The 18,799-nt window shown below is 35.7% G+C and overlaps 1 protein-coding gene across 3 annotated transcripts in view; it reads left to right on the top strand.

Moving 5' to 3' along the window:
* Positions 1-18,799, top strand: part of ARID2 (AT-rich interaction domain 2) — a 179,970-nt gene that overhangs the window by 15,890 nt on the left and 145,281 nt on the right. Inside the window, exon 1 of one of the 3 annotated variants that reach the window (XM_036253037.1) lies at positions 654-728. The exons of the other annotated variants lie outside the window; for them this stretch is intronic. The gene's annotated coding sequence lies outside the window, so the exon portion shown is untranslated. Of the gene's footprint in view, positions 1-653; positions 729-18,799 lie in introns of those variants that run through there. 3 annotated transcript variants of the gene reach the window in all.

Below are 18,799 nucleotides of genomic sequence, written 5' to 3' on the forward strand. Positions count from 1 at the left end.
TCAATTCATAGCATCATTGTTCTTAGAACTGAAGGGATTTTTAAGAAGGTGAGCTAGCCTCATGCTTTCTGGTAGGCTATAAATAAGGATATATTTTTTTTGGTAGGCCTACATAAGGATAATTGACTTGCCTAAGATTACTATCACTGAATGAGGGGAGGGGAAACTAAAAGTCAATATAGAGCTGCCTTTAGTACTCTAGCCACTCAATTCTGATTTAAAAAGGATAGATATAGAAGATTGTCAGAGATTTCTTTGCTACTATAAAATGTGACCTTTACTTTTACATTAAGATGATTATACTGACTTATACCATTTGTGATGAATAGGTATTAAATTGTTGTTTAGTAACAGTGATAAATACACCCTTGATTTATCATTTATATGCAATAGTCTTATCTCTTCCCCTTCCTGTCCAAAGGATTATGTTTATATAAGACAGGTGAGTATTATTGGAGAACCCATAGCAAAACATATCATAGTCATTGAGGAAAATCCCTTTTTACTTCATATATTCCTTATTTTAAATGTTTTGCTTAGAAAAACTTAAACTTGTGTATTTGATAAAGCGGGCCACTAATTTTGTATGTGTGTTTTTTAATAACCAAGAATACTAATTTTTAAAGTTTTCAGTCTGCTACATTATTTTTTAGATGGAGACCTCTACTGGAAGTATGAAGCAATAGATGGATTCTATTATACATTATAAAATATCTGGACAACGGATGGTAGGGAGATTTATTTTTAAAATAGTCAATATAAAGTATGCAAGAGTTCTTTTAAAATAATCTTATGATACTTTAGATAATAGTGTACTTTTGGTTTATGACACATCATATTAAATTTTTTTAAAAGCAGAATACAAAGTTTATATTTATATTTTTGTTTTTTAGCTGTTTATTGAATTTACCATGTGCCAAGCATTGTAATAAATGGTTTACAATAACTGGTTTCTTTTTTACATCTTCCTGTACTGTTGTTATTATCCCTATGTTATACAGGACAAATAGGGTTAAGAATATAAGAATATTGCCCGAAGACTTTCAGTAAATTCATGAGCTAGTATTTTAACCTGGGCCATAAAGCTCTAGAAAGATCATGCTGTATTGTCTTCCCCCAAGTGCACATGATTACAGTTTTTTTTAAAAGTAAATGAAGGTAGGACTTGAAGGAAATAAGCAAAATATAGATATTGTTGGGGGTAGTTGTGGAATTGTGGCTTTTTATTTTAAAAATTCTGAAATGTATCTTTTTACAATAAAATTTGTGTGCTACAGTACAGTTGTAATATAGTTTATTTCTGCAAATATTCATTTTATTGGATTTTTACTACAACTCTTCAAGATAGGTATAATCCCGTCTTACAGATGAGGAAAAACCTCTGAGTATTGGTGCTAATAAGTAGTAGTGCCAGGATTATAGTTTAGTTTGGGGAATTATAATTCACTGCTCTTTATTACTAAAGTCTTGGGGTCAGGGACTTACTTTTTTTAAATATTTGTTTATCTTTAAAGCTCCTAATTTAACATTTGATACATTGTAGTTGACCTGAATCAGAATTCCCCTGTCACTGGGAAGGTGTTTATAAGCTCAGGTGGATATGGTGGGCCTCACAGCAATGGAAAATCTAATTTGGGAAATTCTGAAAGAACTGAAAAATTCTAAAATACAGAGTTGGTGGTATAGCATTACATTGATCTGCCCTAAGCTTGCTTAACTTTTTCTTGTGTGGTTTTATGAAACAAGCACCAAGAGTTAGTTTTAGTAGTAGAATATGTATTAATATTGTGATAATATGGCATTTTATGCAACTTTATATAGCACTTAATATTTTTTAGGTAAAATAGACACTAATGTCTCCCCATCTCTCTTTACAAGCTACAGTAGAATAGAATCTTGTGTAAAGTGAGAGTTGATCCAGAGTAATACTGATTTTGTTTCAAACTAGAATGTGAAGATCTAGGTATTTTGCAGGGTAACTACTACTTCTCAAAGAAAAAAAAATGGATACTGGGAATGATGTTATAACTCAGTGGAGGCATTTTGGCAGTTAGGAATGTTTATTATCATCATAGAAATAGCTAATATTTATTGAACACCTAGTATTTGTCAGACACTGTGGTCAACCTGCATTATTCTGATCCTCAAAACCATCCTTTACTATCACCATCATTTTATAGATGAGGAAGAAAACAGATTTAGAGAGGGTAAGTAACTTACAGTAACTACAAAGTGGAGGAGCTAGAATTTAATCCAGGTCTTCTGCCTCCAGAGACCAACTTTTTAACTATGATGCAGAATACTGCTTTTTATGCATTCATTCAGTGAATAATGACTGATCATTTTTCATTTGCTAGACAATATTCTATGTAATGGACACATATGAATGATGAAAACAGAAAATATTTTCCTGTTTGGAGCTAGGGAAAGGAGACAGATATAAAAAAATATAAGTAAAACAGAGTATATATCAGATAATAATACATGTAAGGAGAAAAATAAAGCAGATAAAGGAGATAGGTTTCCAATGGGAGAGTGTTATATTTTTAGACAGAGTGAATAGGAAGTCTTTCTTATATAGTGACATTTGAATAAAGACTCAAAGGAGATGAATGAGCAAACCAGGTAGATAACTGGGTAAGAGTGAACAAACAACAATGGAGCATGCCTGATATGTTCAAGAAACAGTAAAGAGAGGTCACAGTGGCTAGGGGTAATGAGCAAAGAGGAGAGAAGTTGGAAATTAGAATCAGAGAGAGAAGAGAGCGCTGCTTCCAGATTTTGGTAGGGCCCTTATAAGGTCTTTGCCGTTTACTGAAGTCACTGGAGGATTTTGAGCAGTGAATTGCTGTATCTGGATCTTTTTGGGTGTTTTGTTGTAAATAGGTGAAGGTGTGTGTGTGTGTTTGTGGTGGGGAGTGGGGGATCAGAAGCAGAAACAAGGAAACATGTTAGAGGGCTGATAAAATAATTCAGGTGGCCCAGCTGATGTGGCTTATTGATTGAGCACCGACCCATACGCCGAGAGGTGAGAGGTTGCTGGTTCGATTCCCAGTCAGGGCATGTGCCCAGGTTGTGGGACAGACCCTCAGTGGGAGGCATGCAGGAGGCAGCCAATCGATGTTCTCTCTCATCGATGTTTCTAGCTCTCTCTCCCTCTCCCTTCCGCTCTCTCTAGAATCAATAAAAATGAAATAATACAGGTGAAAAAAAAAGATAGGATGGTGGTTTGTACAAGTGAGGTTCGTAGCTCTTGAGATGGTGATAAGTATTAGCCATATTTTGGATATCTAAAGTTTCAAATCTAAAACTTTTAAGACTTTAATTAGCAGAGACTACTTGATACTTACTGAGAACAACCCATCAGGTGTCAAGTTTTATACTTTTTCAAATATAAACTTTATGTTCCTTGATTATCAAAGTATGTTAACACATGCTCATTGTACACAATTTAGAAAATACAAAAAAGGGGAAATGATGAGCACTATTAATAACTTAAGTTTGTTTTTTTTCCAAATCTTTTATTATAAAGATTAAACCTTAAAATCTATCTGTCTCTCCTGCTAAAATGTTAGCTTCTTCAGAGCAGGTGCTGTGCCTTTTATTTCTTTATCTTTGCTATCTATCTTGGGTATCTGGTTCAGAATAAATGCTCAGCAGTGCTTGTTTTGTTTGAATTAATTGTGCCAATCAACTGGGTGCCATATCCTTGCACATTCTTTGAGGACAGATAACATGGATTTTTTATTTATTTTTTTTTTAATTTTAAGGCTTGGTAAATGGGCAGTCAGTAAGTATTGGTAGACTTAATGTACTCTGAACTCCAGCCATGCTTGTCTATTTATAGTTCTCTAAACATGCCAAGTTTTCTTGCCTCTCTGTCTTTGCATGTGCTGTTTTCTTTGCCTGGAATTCCTTTCTCTTCTTTGCCTGATATACTCCTACCTATCTTTGAAACTTAACATAAATGTCACCTTCTCTAAAAAGCCTTTTCTTATCTCCCGAAACAGCTTGAAGTGATCCTTTATGAACCCGCTTTTCCCCCTGTTAAAGTCTGCTATAACGACTTTTTTTCATGTCTCTCTCTTACTGAACTGTGAGCCCAAGGAGGTAAGGACTTAGTTTTATGTATCTTTATAGCCCCTTCATCATAGTCATCATAATACAGTGCATATTAGTGCATGCATAGGAGTTGATGTGTGACCAAAGGAATCAATGAATGATTGCTGGAAAGGGTCATTGGAAGCAAGAAAAGAAGAAACCACTGTGTTCTGAGGGTAGAGAGGAGTTGATGGAAGAGGCCTCGAGCTTTGCATCCAAAGACTGGTTGGATTTAGACAGAAAAAAGAAGGGTTGGGGAGGAGATAGTCGCTTTGGGTATGAGGAAAGGAGGAAATTAAGGGTATGTACAAGGTATTTTAGTTATGTAAATGAAGGTAAGATAGGATCAAAGATTGGAACCAGATTGTGGAAGATTTTGAAAATCAAGTCAAGGTGTTTGACCTTTATTATTCTATACATAGTGAGGATGTAATGTTTGTGGTGTTTATTTTTTAGCAAAACAGTTTGATGAAAATGATGTTTGGGAAACATTATTCTTACATTTTCACTATATTTGGGTAAACACCAAGGAGTGAAATTGCTGGGTTATACAGTAAATATATATTTAATTGTATAAAAAACTGCTCAGCTGTTTTAGAGAAGGGCTGGACCAGTTTGTAATTTCCATCAATAATGTATAAGAGTTGCAGTTGCCTCTCATCCTTGTTAGTTTTTAAATTTTAGCCATGCTAAAAGTTGTGTAGTATGTCATTGCATTTCCCTAAGTGACTAATGATGTTAGGCATCTTTTATGTTTATTTGCTATCTATATATCTTCTTTGGTGAAGTATCTATTCAAACCTTCTGCTCATTTGTTTTCTTCTTTGTTTATTTATTTTTATTTTAATATGTTTTCATTGAATTTTCAGAGAGAGGAAGGAAGAGGGAGAGAGACATCAATCTCAGTTGCCTCCTGCACGCCCCCTACTGGGGGTCAAGCCCTCAACCTGGGCATGTGCCCTGACTGGGACTAGAACTGGCAACCTCCTGGTACATGGGCCCACGCTCTTCCAACTGAACCACACCGGTTGAGCAGTTGTTTTCTTATTGAATTTTGAGAGTTCTTTAAATATTCTGGATAAATTCTCTGTCAGATACATGATTTACAAATAGTTTCTCAGAAACTGCTGCTTGTCTTTTTGTTCTCTCCTCTGTGTGTTTATTAAAACAGCTTTATAGCCGGGCCAGTGGTGCTCAGTGGTTGAGCGTCAACCCATGCACTGAGAGGTTGCCTGTTCGATTTCTAGTCAGGGCACATGCCCAGGTTATGGGCCAACTTCCCAGTGGGGGGCATGTAGGAGGAGACCAATTAATGTTCTCTCATATTGATGTTTCTATCTCTCTCCCTCTCTCTTCCTTTCTCTCTAGAATCAATAAAGGGGAAAAAAACAGCTTTATGAAAAAATTGATATTTATAAAGTATACAATTTGGTAAATTTTAACATACCTATATACCTGTAAAATCATTACCACAATCAAGATAATGAACATATTCATTACCCTCAAAAGTCTCCTGCTCCTTTTTATGTCTTTCCTCTTCCCACCTATCCCCAGTCAAGCACTATTTTTTTTTCTCTATTGATTTTAGAGAGAGGAAGGGATAAGGAGAGAGAGTTAGAAACATCGATGAGAGACAACATTAATTGGTCTCCTCCTACATGCTCCCCACTGGGGATTTGGCCCACAATCTGGCCATGTGCCCTGACCAGGAATCCAACTGGTGACCTCTTGGTGCATGGGATAATGCTCAACCACTGAGCCACACCAGCTGGGCACAAGCACTAATTTTTTTAAATTACAAATTAGTTTCCATTTTCTAAAATTTTATATAAATGAAATCATAAAATATGTACCCTTTTTTTTTGTCCGTTGTCTTCCACTCAGGAAAATTGTTTTGACATCCATCTGCTGCATGTCTCAAAGTTCATTAAGTTCATTCTTGTTTTCTTGCTAAGTAGTAGCATTCTGTTGTATGGATAATACCACAGTTGGGTTATTTCTTGATTGTTGGTTATTAACTAAAGCCACTATGAACATTTGTATACTATCCTTTTAATAGATTTACACTTCCATTTCCAAAGGAGTGAAATGGCTCAGTAATATGGGAAGTGTATGTTTAACTTTTTAAGAAGCTGCCAAACTTTTCCAGAGTGATTGTAACATTTTACATCCCCCCAACAGTGTATTAAGAGTTATAGTTGAGCCCTGGATGGTTTGGCTTAGCAGTTAGAGCTTTGGCCCAGGGGCTCAGGGGTCATGGGTTCGATTCCTGGTTGAGGGAACGGGCCTGGGTTGCAGGTTCAATCTCTGGCCCAGGTTGGTTGGGGTCCTGTGGGAGGTAACCAATCGATGTCTCTCTGTCACGCCAGTGTTCTCTCTCTCTTTCTCTCCCTCCCTCCCTTGCACTTTCTCTAAAAATCAATGGAAAAATATCCTTGGGTGATGATTAACAACAACAAAAAAGTTGTAGTTGATCCACATTATCACCAACACTTGATGGTCAGTCTTTCATTTTAGCTATCATAGTAGGTATGTAATGATATCTTACTATCATTAGAATTTGCTTTTCCCTCATGATGAATGAAGCCTCGGTTCAAATTTTCTGTACACTTTTTAAAATTGGGTTGTTGATTTTCCTTATATTCAACTTGAGAGTTTTAAAATATATTCTGAATATTATGAAATATGTGACTTATTTTTTTTATTATTCTGTGGCTTATCCTTTTTTTATGAGAAGAAGAGTTTTCTTTGTTTATTTGTTAATCCTTACCTGTGGATATTTTTCCATTGATATCTAGATAGAGTGTGAGGGAGGGGAAGGAGGGGGAGAGAGAGAGATAGAGAGAGAGAGATGGAGATGAGAGAGACACCGATATGAGAGAGACGCATCAATTGGTTGCCTCCTGCATGACCCTGACCAGGGCCAGGTCTGTGCCCTTGATTGGAAATTGAACCCACAACCCTTCTGGCCTCAGAATGATGCTTTAACCATTGAGCCAAACCGACTAGGGTGAAGAGGAGTTTTTTAATTTGATAAATTTATCTTTTTTTTATTCCAAGATCCATACTTTTTATTTTATATCTAAGGAATCTTTACCTAACCCAAGGTCACAAATATTTTTTCCTATTCTCTTCCTCTAGGTGTTTAATAGTTTTAGGTTTTCTTAAACTTTACTGAAGAATAATTGATGTATATAATTGTATATATTTAAATTGTACAATGTGATTATTTGATATACTATAAAATGGTATATAGTTTTAGTTTTACATTTAAATGTATCATCATTTGACTTAAATTTTGCATATGGTGATACATATGGATTGTTTTATACTATCAGTGTCCTTCTAATAAATGCCTTAGTGACACCCCACGATTTTGATATTTTGTATTTTTATTTTTATTCCATTCAACATACTTTTTAATTTTCCTTTATTAGTTCTTTGACCCATGGATTATTTAGAAGTATTTAGTTTCCAAATATTTAGGATTTTTGCCAGATATCTTTTCATTATTGATTATTGATAGTTACTGAATATTAATTTCATTTTATTGTTATCAGAGAGCATTTTTTATTAAAAATATTTAATGTTGACATTATTGCAAGTGTACCCCTTTATTCCCCCCTTTTCCCACCACCACTCACCCCCAAGAGAGCATATTTTTATGCCTTGAATCCCTTTAAATTTGTTGAGAGTTGATTTGTGACCTAGAATGTGGTCTCTCTTGGTAAATGTTCTGTGTGCACTTGAGAAGAAAGTATGCTCTGTTGCTCTTTGTTGAAGTAGTCTATAAATATCAATCAGGTCAAATATGTCGATGGTGTTGTTAAAGTCTAATATATCTTTTCTAATTTTCTGTCTACTTGTTCTATCAGTTACTGAGATGAGTATTTAAATTTCTGACTATAATTGTAGATTCGTCTATTTCACCTTGTAGTTTATTAGTTTTGCTTGATGTATTTTTTAAGCTCTGTTAATTTTATACATAAACATTTAGGATCATATGTGCTCTTGGTAAAATGACCCTTTTGTGACCAAGAAATGACCTTTTTTATCTTTGGTAATATTTTATTTAAAATTTACTTTACCTAATATTGAAACCAAGTGGGGGGGATCGGGTTCCTTGTCTTGGGAAATTGAAGAATGAGTTCATTGCCAAGAGTAATCAAAAGAAAGTTTATTTGAAAGATAAATTCCCTGCAGTAGGGAAGGGACCCAAGTGGGTTGCTGGTGGGGCTCTGTTGTCTAGGGATAGATAGATATATGTCTTGCTAGCCTCTGATTGGTCCTTTCAAGGAATTCTGCCTTAGCAGCATCCATATTTTAAAGCTTGTGTTTCCCACCTGACTGGGTTCAACCCTAGGTCATGTATAGGGGCCTTAGTGGCTTTCCTTTTTTGATAATTTCAACTTCTCCCAGACTGTAAGTGAGGAGGAGGGGAAACACCCTTGGAGCAACCCTATGATTGCTTTTGGTTTCTAAGTCCAATTTTTATTTTCTATAATCCTTTTTAAGGTGACCTCACTATCTACAATAAGGAACACACTCTATAGTTTTGCAGAACTCATTTAGCAATCCTGTTGCCTTGCTTGAAACCAGCCTTTCTGGGGTTTTTTTTGTTGTTGTTGTTGTTATATAATTGACCTGTGTTCCTTCCAGGAGCTTCTAATTTGCATTTCTATAAATGGGGGCTGGGAGTTTCTGCCTTGGAGGCATAATGCCTATGTTGATTTTAGTTTTATTTTGAGATATGTAAAGTCCAAATAAACCTCCAGATATACTGTGTATTGAGTTGCCCGCCTGTGTGCTGAGCTCTCCATCTTCTCAAACTCCCTGCATGTCTCAGCTTTCCCTTCTCACAGTCCCTAACTACCTAACCTGCCTCTGTCTCCTCAGTATCAATATAGCTAGCCACTCTAGCATTCTTTTGACTATTATCAGCAAGGCATTTTCCCCCATTCTTTTACTTTTAACATATTTGTGTCTTTATATTTAAAGTGCATTTCTTGTAGGCACCACTAGTTGTGTGTTTTTTTTTCCCCCCTCTAATCTGACAATCTCTGTCTTTTAATTGGGGTGTTTAGACCATGTACATTTAATGTGACTAGTGATCTGGTTAAGTTTAAATCTACCATCTTGCTGTTGTTTTCTATTTGTTTTTCCTTTGTTTCTTTTTCCTCTACTGCCTTCTTTTGGGTTGAATATTTTTATAGTTCAGTTTTATCTCCTTTGTGTATTAGTTAGAACTCTTTGTTTTAGTGGTTGCTTTAACTTACTGTAGTTTACCATCTAATGATATTACACATATGATGTATACCTTATAGTAGAATACTAAAATTTCTCTTTTTGCCCTTTGTACTATTATGTTCTTATATTTTACTTTACATATGTTGTAAACTAAGCACTACATGGTAGTTAATTTTTTTAAAGTTATTTTTTAAAGTGATTGAAATATTAAGAAAATATCTTATGTATTTTTTTCATTGCTACCATTTCCAGTTCTTTTATCGTTTTGTTGTACATCCAAATTTACATAAAATTTTATCACGATATTCTGTACTGGCTGAAAGTAGATGTCTTACTTTTTCATTTTAACCACTATCTTTACCTGTTCTCTTTGCTTTGGGGATTTATGATTTATAAATTAATTCATTGGTTCCAGTTGATACACTTTTAGATGCCTTAACTTCATGCTTTTGTTTTTTAATTTTTTTTTCTTCAGTTTTTACATCACACATTTATAGATAGTTTTCATTCTTGCCTGGCCAGCGTGGCTCGGTGGTTGAGCATTGATCCATGCACCAAAAAGTCGCAGGTTTGAGTCCCAGTGAGAGCATATACCCAGGTTGTGGGCCTGAACCCCAGTGGGGGGCATACAGGAGGCGACCAATCGATGTTTCTCTCTCTCTAAAGTCAATAAAGAAAAAAATATATATAGTTTTCATTCTTTAAAGATAGTGTAAGTAAATGAGATATATTCCTTCTTGTATATACTTATCTACTGCTAACCCAAAGATTTCAGTATTGAATTTAGTTAGTGTCTTATGGATTACCCTATAGTTCAGCTAACTCTAGTATTCTACTGTAAGACTATTTGTCATTTGCCCTGGCCGGTTTGGCTCAGCGGTTAGAGCGTCGGCCTGCGGTCCTGAGAGACCTGGGTTCGGTTCCCGCTAAGGGCACGTACCTCGGTTGCAGTTTGGCCCCGGCCCTGGTCGGTTGTGCGGGTGGCAACCACTCGATGTGTTCCTTTCACGTCGATGTTTCTCTCTCTGTGTTCCTCTCTCTCCCTCCCACTCTACCTGAACAAAAAATGGAAAAATGTCCTCGGGTGAGGATAAAAAAAAAAGACTATTTGTCATTTCAGCTTTGAAATAACATGCTTGTTTTTTTGCTTCCCCTTCTCACCAATACAGAAAAATAATCCCGTTGAATATATTTTTACTGATCATTTAGATCCTTTTGATAACTTGGAATTTCCAGTAGTAATGAACATTAATTTATTATAGAAAATGTAGTTTTAAATGTTTGGGATTTCCCTTAGTAGTTAAATTCAAATAATTGTCTCCGAAATGGCTTAAAGCCAAACTTTAAGTCTGGTTTCAATAAATGGATATTTTTTTCTTTGGGAAAATCAGGAGGGTAAAAATCTCTATTTACAAAAAAGGTCTATTTAGGGGAGTATAACTTAAAATTTTTCTTTAAATGGCTCCTTATAGAGTTAATGTAAAATAACAAGTTTTTTCCCCATGCTTTAAATAATTCAGTAAATGGGGAAATCTCTAATGACTGGACAGAAATGGCAAGTCTTTAAAAACATGGACAAACTCTGGGTTCTGGGGAGGGTGGTAGTATGTGATATGGGATATATCTGTGAAAATAGAGTTCATCCATCTTTGTTGTTGAGGGTAGGAGGAGAAAACATTTTTACCTCTGTTACTGGTAGAGTCATCTCCTATTTGGGGGGTGGGGTGCATTAAGAAGTCATTAAAAGACCATTGAGGTATAACTTTTGTTGAAACAGCCCACTTCTGGCAGGTCAGCATGAGGTTCTTTATGGACCTACTTCTCAGTGAAAGTGGTATAAATTAATGTTTAAAAAGCCATTATTTAAAGTCTTCCCAGGGGCATACAGCAAATGAAGAAAGAAAATCTACTCAAAATGGCAAGAACAGCCAAAATTTGTGGTATTTGAATCAAGACTTGCTTCCTCTCTCCCTTTTCCTAGCTCAATAAGATGGAAACTTCACTCCAGACTTACGCAGCTGAGAACACGGGGTTCCCTCCCTCTGCACCTCCTACATAGTTGGAGGGTATCTTCTTGAGAGGAGCAGGAAATCAGCATTTCTCATTTTGTCCCCAGCTACCTGTTGCTGAGGCTAAGTTCTAGGCAAATGGGGCTGAGAAACAGGGGCTCAATTTTTCTGCCTGGTTTTCACTCCTGATACCAAGACTCTAGTTGTGCGCAGTGCCACTGAAAATACTGGTATCCCAATTACCCATGCCCCAGCTCTTAAGGGAACAGTTCCACTTAGGCTACTGCTTACCACTCCACCACGTGTTCAGAGCCCAAAGCTCGGCTGTCACTCAGAAGTGCACTACTGTCCCTACCCTCAACTCCAGAGCCATGGCTCAAACTTTGCCTGGGGAAGAACCATATTATAAAATAGAGAATTCTGAATTTTTTCCAAAGGAAGTAACTTTATTTGCAATAGTATGTGGAGAAGTTCAAGCATAAGTGTACTCTCAAAAACAGTGGAATTTATGAAAGGCAGTTAGGAAGAGATTGGTGGATGCGTTGGAGATAAATAAACCATAGGCTGGCTTGTTTGTTTGAGAGGACCAGGGAAATAAAGGGCTGCTAGGAGATCTCCTGGGGTTAGAATAAATCTCAAACACAAGCACTAACCTTGGAAACTATCCCTTCAAAGGAGCCCAGATTTGTTTGGATCAGTCTATGGAACATTTTATGCTTCAGGGCATTGCTGAAAACAGTAGAGCAATCAGCTGGCAAATGGTGGTGCTTAACAGCTGGGTTTGACCAGGGGAAGAGACCTGCCAAAACCACTGTCATCTTATGGTAATTTTGGGAATACCCAAGGCTGTGCTTCCTGAATATTAGGGGCTTCACACTGAGGGAATGTGGGAGAATAGACTTCACCAAAATAATCCATTCGATTACTAAGTAAACAAGTGAATAACAAACAGTAACAAACCCCAAACAGAGGCAACTAGTGTCCAGAGTTGCTATAAGATAGTATCTAAAATGTCCAGATTTAAACAAAATATTATGAGAGATGCAAAGGAATAGGAAAGTATGACCAGAAAAAAGGCAGGCAACAGAAACTGCCAGTGAGCTGGAACAGCTGTTGGTTTAACAAAGATTTCAAAGTAGCCATTGTAAATATGTTATAATGCCCGGCTGGTGTTGCTTAGTGGATTGAGCATCATCCCATGGACTGAGAGGTCCCAGTTCAGTTTCCACTAAGGGCCATGCCCAGGTTTTGAGCTCAATCCCCAGTAGGGGACGTGCAGGAGGCAGCCAATCCATGTATCTCTCTGTCACATGATGTTTCTAGCTCTCCTTTTCTCTTTTTCTAAAAAAATAAAATAAAAACATTAAAAAAATAAATATATTATAATGAGAGTACTCTTAAGATAACTCACTTAGAGTGAACTCAGAGAATCTACTCTTTAAGAGAACAAAAGAAAGGAAATCATGATTAAAGAAGTAAAATATGATGACAGTTTATATCAAATAGAGACTATCAATAAAGAGCTAGAAATTACAAAAGACTAAATGGGAAATTCTAGGTTTGAAAAAATACAAAATGAAATGAATAAAATGAGTAGAGGGGTTTAATTATAGATTTGAACTGAGAAGAATTAGCCAATTTGAAGATAGATTGATACAGATTATGTAACATGAAGATCAAAGGGGGAAAAAATGAATAATGAACCAAGCTTCAGAGCAATGTAGGACATCATTAAGTGTCCCAACATACACATATTGGGAGTACCAGGAAAGAAAGGAAGAGAATAATATTTGAAGAAATAATAGCTCAAAAGTTCCCAAATTTATTGAAAAACATAAGTCTACATATTTTGGAACCTCAATGAACTCCAAGTAGGATAAACTCTAAGAGATCTACAAATAGACACATCTTAGTAAAACCGATGAAAGTCACTAGATTAGGAGAATCTATTAAAATCAGCAAGAGGAAAACAAATTGTCACCCTGGCTGGTTTTGCTCAGCGGTTAGAGCATCGGCCCACGGACCAAAGAGTTGCAGGTTTGATTCTGGTCAAGGGCACGTACCTTAGTTGCAGTTCGTCCCCAGCCCTGGTTGGGGTTGTGTGGGAGGCAACCAATGTGTCTGTCTTACATTGATGTTTCTCTCTCTCTCTATCTCTCTCTCTCTCCTTCCTTCCCACTCTATCTGAAGAAAAATGGAAAAATATCCTCAGGTGAGGATTACAAACAAACAAAAAAAACCAAATTGTCACTTATAGGGGAACCCCGATAAAATTAACAGACTTTTCATCAGGCAGAGGCCAGAATACAGTGGGATAACACATTCAAATTACTTAAAAAGAAATAAAACCTGCCAACCAAGAATCCTATGTTCAAGAAGTTGTCTTTCAAAAATGACATTAAATATAAGTGAATTAAACAATCCAAAGTCAGATGTCAGATTGGATAAAAAGTATATATAGGATCCAGTCATATGGTCTCTATAGGAGACAGTTTAAATGCAATGATACAAATGGATTGAAAGGAAAATGATGGTAAAAGACACATCATGCAAACAGAAAGCATAAGAAAATTGTAGTGGCTATACAAATATCAGAAAAAGTAGATGACTGATGAAAAAAAATGTTGCTGGAGATAAAAAGATAACTTTTATATTGATAAAAGTGTCAATTCATCAGGAAGATATAACAATTATATATATATAATGCTTCTAACAACAAAGCAGCAAAGTACATAAAGCAAAAACTGACAAATAAAAGAATTAGACAGTTAAACAATAATAGTTACAGACTTCAGTCTGCAACTTCCAAACTTAGAACAACTTTGCAAAATATTAACAAGAAAATATGTCTTGAACAGCAGTATAAATGAACTGTTTTTTTTTTTTTGCGTTTTTTTTTTTATCCTCATTCGAGGACATTTTTCCATTTTTTGTACAGAGTGGGAGGGAGAGAGAGGAAGAAAGAGAGAGGGAAACATCGATGTGAAAGGGACACATCGAGTGGCTGCCACCCGCACGACCAACCAGGGCCGGGGACAAACTGCAACCGAGGTACATGCCCTTAGCGGGAACCGAACCCGGGTCTCTCCGGACCGCAGGTGGACGTTCTAACCACTGAGCCAAACCGGCCAGGGCTAAATGAACTGTTCTTGACAGACATCTGTATAACACTCTACCCAATAGTAGCAAAATATGTACTCTTCTGAAGTACACATGGAACATTTTCCAAGGAACACTATATGCTAAGCTGTATGAAACAAAACTTAGCACATTTTAAAGGTAGAATTAACACAAAGCATGGCTTCAAACCACAATAGAATGAAATTATAAATCAACTAAACTTGGGAAACCCAGAAATATGTAAAAATTAAGCAGCATATTTCTAAATAACCAGTGGATCAAAGAAGAAATCAAAAGTGAAGTTAGGAAATAATTTGAGATGAATGAAAATGAAGACAACATGCAGAAACATGGCTGCAGCTAATGCAGTATTTAGAGGGAAATTTATAACTGTAAATGTATATTTAAAATGAAGAAAGATCTTAAGTCAATAACTTAATCTAACGACACTGGAAAAGGAGCAAACTAAACTTAAAGCAGCAAGGAAAATAAAGGAAATAATAAAGATTAAAGTGGAAATTAATAGTAAAACAGTAGAGAAAGTCAATAAAATCAAAAGCTGGTTCTTTGAGAATATCAACTAAATTGACAGAACATTTAGCTAGAAAAGTTTCTTTTACTGATCAAGAATTACTAGGATGAGAAATGAAAGATGGGACATTACTATTATTCTTTTTTTTTAATCTTCACCTGAGGACATGCTTAGGAGAAGGGAGAGAGGGAGAGAAAGAGAGAGAGAAAGAAACATTGATCTGTTGTCTTCCGTACATCCCCTGACCAGGAATCGGACTGGCTACCTTTTTGTACACAGGGTGATGCTCAACCAACTGAGCCACTCCGGCTGGGCATTACTGTCATTCTTAAATAAATAAAAAAGATAAAGGAATAATAACAATTATATGCCAATAAAATTGATAATTTAGATGACATGGAAAAATTCTAAGAAAGATACAAACGACCAAAATTGACTCAAGAAAAGTAGACAATCCAAATAGATCTCTATATAACAAGTAAAATAATTGAATTAGTAGTTAAAACACTATTCACAAAGAAAAGCCTGGCCCAGGATGGTTTCACTAGTCCTACCAGACATTAAAAAAAATCGATGCCAATTCTTCACAAATTTGCAAAACAATATACTTAGTTGGGGACATGTGTATCCTGTATACTGGTGGAGTGGACTGGAGTAGACAGAACCATCAGGGGAAAGCAGTAAGGTATTTATCTTCCCCTATGACTGGAGAATTAGGGACCCCTGCTTTAAATAGATACTTCTTTTCATGTTGTGTCTTCCTGGATTTATTAACCTGTATTTAGTTTATAAGACATCAGTTTATACACGTCCTTAAAGAATTGTGTATTATCTGAGTGAAGTAAACCCTTAAAGATAAATCTACTGATGATTGAATCTGAATTTATTTTAACATAGTGGTGGTTTTAAGTTTACAAGAGAATACTCGTATTAATTAGTTCTAATAATATTGTCAGTCTGAAAGCATTAGTAAATTCTCTGTTTTCAGGTTTTTAATTTATCTAATTTTTAGTCTTATGATCTAGTATAAGAATAAAGCATCCTTCTATGTTCCTTGCATCATTTTGGTTAAGATTAGAGTATAAGCCAGGGCTGAATTTCCTGATTCTGTTTTCATTTATATTTTAAAGATATAGTAAGTTTATTAGTCCAATCAATTTTTTTTCAGCCCTGTACATATTTTAGTAGACTGTTACATAATTATATTGACACCACAGTCAATGGGTACTGAATTACTTAAATGATAATGTGAATGCTGCTAGTTTTATTTTCTAATCCAGGTTTTTTGTCCTGGTTAATAAAATGTTTAATATTTTTTCTGATACATTTTTAAAAATTTACCTTATTGTTGAAAGTATTACAGATGTCCCCCCATTTTCCCTCATTGATCCCTTCCACCCTGCTCCTCCCCACTCCACATTCCCTCCTCCATCCCCACCCTCCACACCCAGGCCTCCACCACACTATTGTCTATGTTCATGGATTATGCACATATGCATATAAGTTCTTTGGTTAATCTCTTCCCACCCACCCCCTATATTTTTTGTTTATGTTTTTTTTTTTAAACACATTTTACATTTACATCTTAACTAACAATTTTTCCAGGGGAGTTTACATTTATATAGCGTGTTTGTCAAAGATCATTTGTATAGATCGCAAATATTTGAGTCTCACAAATTTTTGAGATTGGTAGGTTAGCTGTTACCCTCTTTTTCTTTGTATGTATATACTCACATGTGTGTGTGTGTTTTGAGTGTGTGTGTATGGTGAATATATGAATTGTGGCTTACTTTTTTACTATTTGTTATAAACAATGGCTTCCCATTAGTGTCCCAATAGACAACACCAGTGGAATTCAGCAGGTTGAGATGAAGCCCCTCCCTTCCAATTTCCTAAACTTTTTTGTTAACTATTATAGGAAGCTGGTTGTTCAGATTGCTGTTATTGCAAGTGCACACACAACCATATATCCATAAAAAATGTTTATAGTAATAGCTAACATTTATTGAGTACATATCAGTGAATGTGACCAGAAAATTGTTCTAGCTAAAATCTAGAGTTATTTGAAGACATAATTTACTGCTGTTCATGATCTTAAACTAGGATGGTGGTTCTTAACAAAGAAGGGCAGTTTTGACCCCCAGGGAATATCTAGCAATATCTGGAACATTTTTGATTGCCTTAACTGGGAAATACTACTGTCATCTAAGTGGTAGAGACTAGGGATGCTGCTAAACATCTTACAGTGCACAGGATGGCCTTCCACAAATTATCTGGCCCAAAATATTAATAATGCTGAAGTTGAGAATCTAGGTTAAGATGATTTTGGCCTCATCCTATGAAGAATGACCAAAATTTGAGGGAAAATGTTTTATTTTAGTGTTTGGTTCAACTATATGGTATTTCCAGGCCAATATTTCTCAGGACATAAGTTGGCCACTAGAATATTTAACTCTGGAAAGGTTTAGGTGTGTGCCATCTCAGGGAAAACCTGGAACAACTATTTTTGCATGACTGCTCTATATTGTCTGACCCAACCTACTAAAATGTCTGTTTCTACCCTGTAAGTGGCTTTATTCAAGTGATCTCAGTGCTGTTTTTTTGCCCTTTGGTTTTGGTTAAGGCACCCTTAATTCACCTGATTGGATTCAATCACTGAATCCAAATGAGAAAAAAATTTTAATTTCAGTTCCTTCTCTCATAGAGGTTCTGACTCCTTATGGAAATGTATTCATTCCTATTTTTATAACTTGATACTCTGAACATCAGTAATTTCATGGAAGGAAAGAAGACATTATAAACTATTATAACTCTGCCATATTGGAACTCTCTACATTGAAGGAAGGAGGCAGATATTAAGTCATGTTAGCTCAGCCAACGTCACATGAGCTGAGTGTTTGGTGAAGCCATGATTCACCCTTATCTATGTCTGACATAAAAGCATACTATGTTTGTTCTACTGCCACTCAGATACAAATAGAGCTTATTTAAAATATTTTAAGTAACAAATCTTTATGTTATTCAGAACTCTTTTTTCCTGACTGCTTGAAATACTTTATTACTGACATTTATTTCAGTAATTTTTAGCAGGTAAACTATTAACCTTTTGAAGAAATGTCATTAACCTCTGTTTATTGTAGTAGTGATTGGTAAAAATCCAAATGGTACTATTTTTCTGTGAAAGAATTTATTTCTGGTAACTTATCAATACACTTTGAGGCAAGAGAGTATTTACTTACAAATATTTAGATTTGTGTTTTATTTCTAATTAGAGATCTTCTGAAATAAGTGAAAAATTTTATTTAAGACAGTATAATTAACCATATTCTAGTTGTTCTCTAAGTGAGGCCCCTAGTCCAGCAACTTCAACATCATCTAGGGGCTTGTTAGAATGCAAATTTTCAGATCTACTCAGACCATTTCAGACCTACAGAATCAGAAACTCTGGGGTTAGGGCTGAGCGGTCCGTGTTTTAAGTTCTCCAGGTGATTCTGGTGCTTGGTAAAATGTAAGCACTCTACAGAGGAGGAGGTGTTGAATTGACTTCTCTTGATTTTAATGCAGTGCCCTTATTCTCTTTTTGGTCTTGCCACATTTTAAAACTGTGTTATTTGTGGGGAGATACATTGTCCAAATTAGTTACTGAAATCAAATAGCATGTATAAAGTGTTCAAAGAAACGCTTCTTAGGCAGATTTGAGAAATACTATTTCAAGGGATCAGGATAGGTATTTGTATATCATAATAAAATAAAGCCCTCAAGAGGTTTAATTCAGAATCCTGCATCATTG

This window comes from Molossus molossus, unplaced genomic scaffold (genome assembly GCF_014108415.1).
Source record: "Molossus molossus isolate mMolMol1 unplaced genomic scaffold, mMolMol1.p scaffold_m16_p_10, whole genome shotgun sequence".
Classification (NCBI taxonomy): Eukaryota; Metazoa; Chordata; class Mammalia; order Chiroptera; family Molossidae; genus Molossus; species Molossus molossus.